Raw genomic sequence first — 4,385 nt, 5'->3', positions numbered from 1 at the left:
CCTGAAATATCTTTCCAGAAAATCCCACTGAATTATAGAGGGGGAAATGGTGATGTTATGGTGGAAAAATGTGGCAGACAACAAAATCAGACTCTCTGGTATGATGGATGCTCTGAGAATAGTATAGCACTATTCCCACTGTATTCCTGACAGCAAAACATGACCCACGTCTGATCATGAGGACACATCAGACAGACCCAGGTGAACATGTAAAGCTGGTATTGTCTCAAACCGTTGAGAATAGGAAAGAAAAGGAAAGGCCAAGAAACTGTTCCAGTTTTGATGGTAGGGGAGGGTCCTGAGGACACAGAGAAACTAAATTCCATGCACGTTTATGAATGTGAATGTTTACAGCAGCTTTGTCACCCCAGACTGAGAACAACCCAGATGTCCTTCAACAGGTAAATTGATAAGCAGTGTGACACCCACACAATGGAATACCATTCAGCAACAAGAAGGAACAAACTATCGGTTCATGCAACGACAAAGCTAAGTGAAAGAAGACGGAAAGCTACATAGTGTATGATTCCATTTATATATATTGACTTTTCTCTTGGCAGTGAGAAAGCCAGAACTCATCACCCACAGTATGTTTCCTTATTTGTTCAACCCTAACATAAACGTAATGGAGTTTCAGAATTACTAACCCATACCCTGCGAGAAACAAATTTACCAACTAAAGTGCAATGTTCCTGCACTTCCTTTGTCCTTTAGCTAATCACAGTTTCCCAGAGTCCCTTAGGTCAGCCCCCTTCTTCTCCACCCCCTTCAGTGGAGTTGTGCCATTCAATTGTGACACAGATTCATTTGTCACAGTCTGCATTCCGCTCTGGGTTGCCCTGACATTCTGCTTGGTTTTTTTTCTTTGCATACAGTGAAACTCTCTGTCAGTGGCAAACATTTCTATGGGTTTTGACAAATGCAGAGTCATGTATCCACCAACATAGAGTCACCCCTGTGAATTCCCTTGTGCTGCTCCTTTTTAGCCAAACCTTCCCTGCAACCCCCCTGGCACCACTGAACTATTCACCATCCCAATAAGCACTGCTGTGGCCAAATCCTACACATTGTGATGTGCTGTCTTTTCGTTTTCTTTCAGTTCAGTTCGAAATATTTTAAAATTTCCCTTGAGTCCTTTTTGACCCATGGGTTATATAGAAGTGTGTTGTTTGATTTCCAAATATTTCAGGACTTCCCAGAAATCCTTCTGTTACTGATTTATAGTTTGATTTTGTTGTGGTCTGATTATACAGTTCGTATGACTTCTATTCTCTTAGAGTGGTTGAGGTTTGTTTTATGGCCCAAAATGTGGTCTGTCTTAATGAATATTCCATGTGTGCTTGCAAAGAAAGTGCATTGTGCTGTTATCGTATGGAATGTTCTATAAAAGTCAACGGGGTCTAGTTGGTGGATAGTGTTGTTCAGTTTTCTACATCCTTACTGGCTTTTGTCTATTTTATCAGCTTATTAAGGGAAGAATATTGAAGTCTCCACCTATAATTATGGATTTTGTTTCTTTTTTTCAGTTCTATCAGTTTTTGCCTCATGTATTTTGAAGCTCTAATGTTACATGCCTATGCCTTTGGGACTGTTATCTTTTTGGAAAATTGATCTCTTTATCACTATGCAATGCTCCCCTTATCTCGGATGATGGTCCTTGTTCTGAAGTCTATCTTATCTGATATTAAAATAGCTACTCCGAGCTCTTTCCTTTAGCCCCTTTGCACTCCTGAAAGCAAGACGGGTCACCAGCAGTTTACTGGAACCACCTGTGAAAACGTGGCAGGTGTTCTTGCTCTTGTCGTATCTGCTTAAATCAGCATGGTCTGGCCAGGAAATAAGGCCTCAGTATGTCCTGCCAGGGTTTCCATCAGTCCTCGAAGGACATAGAGTTCATTAAGTTGGACCAAGCAATATTCCTTGAATGGACTATCCAAGGCATTCACCCAATGAAAGAAACCATGCTAGTTTTTTATACATAAAATAAAATTTTAAAAAACATGACTCCAGCTTTCTTCTGGTGTTTGTATGTTTTGTAGCTTTCTCTGTCCTGTTACTTTTAGCCTCTCTGTGTATTTATACTTACAGATTTCTAGCACAGAGCATACAGTTGGGTCCTGTTTTTTTTTTTTTAACTCAATCTGATAATCTCTGACTTTTAACTGCACTTAGAGTGACCATCCACATTTAATCTGATTATTGTTACAGCTGGATTAACATCTACCAATATTGATCACTGTTTTCTATTTGTTCCATCTGTTCTTTGTTTCTTTCTCTTTTTCTGTCTTCTCTTGGGTTTATTGATCATTTTTGATGATCCCATTTTATCATCTCTATTATCATATAAATGTATATCACATTTGTAACATATAAAAACTTATTTTCAAGAAATTTTAGTGGTTTCCCTAATGTTTGTAATATGCATGTTTACTTAATCAAAATCTACCTGCAAATAATATTATACTGCTTCCTGTGTAGTGTAAGGACCTTACAACAGGTCAATCCTACCCCTCCTCCTGTCCTTTCTGCTATTGTCATACATTTTACTTTTATATATGCCATAAGCCCGCAATATATTGCTACTATTTTGCTGTAGGCAGCCAGTTATCTTTTAGAGAAACCAAAATTTAAAAAAATGAATTTCATCTTACCTTCTTTCATTCAGTTTCTAAGGCTCCTCATTTCTTTGTGTAGATCGAAGTTTCAGTCTGAGACCATATTCCTTCTGCTTAAAGAACTGTTGTGAACGTTTCTTATAGAGTAAGTCTGCTGGTAATGCATTCTTTCAGTTTTTGTTTGTCTGGCAAAGTCTTTATTTCTCTTTCATAATTTGAAGGATATTTTCACTGAGTATAGAATTTTGCGTTGCCAGAGATTTTTTTTTTCTGTCTTTCTGCACTTTAAAGATGTCAGTCCATTTTCTTTTCGCGCGTGTGGTTTCTGATGAGAAGTTTGCTGTAATTCTCATTTTTGTTCCTCTGTATGTAAAACAGTTGACTCTTGAACAACATGGTTTGGACTGCTCAGGTCCACTTATGTGAGGTTTTTTTCAACACATAGCCAGTCGGGGTGGGGCGGCCTTACCGTGAGGTTTATGAATGGGGCCGCCTGCCGCGCCAAGGGGCTGGGAGGGGCGTAGCCAATCCCTTGGGTCCCGGAGGCGGTGTGGCGCCACCTGGTGGCCGTTGTTCGCTCTGGTTACGTGGCCGTGGGAAAAACTGGGGTCTTGGGGCTGGCTGGGCTTCCACCATCTCTGGGTCCCTTGGCTTGGGCGGGCAGAATACTGGACCCAAAGGAGTGGCCCTCCACCTCCAAGCCTGGTTGCCTGCCTTTCCCTGATGGCTTTGCCCTTCCCTCCAAGCCCCACTCAGAGTGAATCCCGACTAAAATCAGGGTTGGGTAGGGCATTCGTATCCACTTACTAAATAGGTTTTACTGTACTATGACCAGCTTTGTCATGATTTTCCAAGCTGCGAACAACTTTTGTTCAAGTGCCAAACAAAACAAAGTACCATCTTTCCTAGATTTACATGGTGGTTACATTCCTGGAAAAGTCTGTATATTAAAGTGGGAGTGGGGGTGGGGAGACCTTTAGTTTACTGGGTTCGGGTCTAGAGTAGCTGTAAATGAGATCGCGCAGGATGCTAGCTAGGTCTTTATTCTCTGCCAGACTTCTAGCATCATGGGCCCTACCTTAGATGCTGTTAGAGCCATGGTGACTCCCCCAAACACCCCCTATCGATTAAAAAATTCAAACACCTCCCACTGAGACTCACTGACTTAGAATCTTAGACTTGGAAAAAACATACAACATAGTCAAACATCTCAGTCTAGACAGAAGTCCAGTCCCTCTGAGCTGACAGAGGGACTAGAGAGAATTGATACAAAGACATCTAAAATGGCCAAGGGAGCTGGGAGTGGTGGCAGGCACCTGTAGTCCCAGCTACTCAGAAGGCTAAGGTGGGAGGATCCTTGAGCTCAGGAGTTTGAGGCTGCAGTGAGCTATGATCTTGCCATTGCTCTGCAGCCTGGGTGACAGAGCAAGACGCTATCTCTAATAAAATACAATAAAATAAAATAGCCAAGGGGATATAGGGGACTATGGGACAGATTAGAACAATGAGACAGAGAGAGAGAGAGGTAGTTTCAAAATGCAAAAAACAAAAGTGTGTAGAAGTTTCACACAAGCATCCACACTTCTTGGGGATACCTCTTAAAACCTGAAAAGTAAGTTTGTGAAGCATGATATCATTTTACACAATGTGTAGTATAGGTATGGAATTCCTTCTATGGGAGAAGTTAAAGAAAGTAAATAAAAATAAAGTAATATAAAAAAAGAAAAAGAAAGATTTATGTCTTTCTTCTGAATTGCATTCTTCAGAATA

Source organism: Propithecus coquereli, unplaced genomic scaffold (assembly GCF_000956105.1).
Source record: "Propithecus coquereli isolate 6110/MARCELLA unplaced genomic scaffold, Pcoq_1.0 Scaffold91, whole genome shotgun sequence".
In the NCBI taxonomy this organism is placed as follows: Eukaryota; Metazoa; Chordata; class Mammalia; order Primates; family Indriidae; genus Propithecus; species Propithecus coquereli.
Note: the sequence above shows the minus strand (reverse complement) of the source record.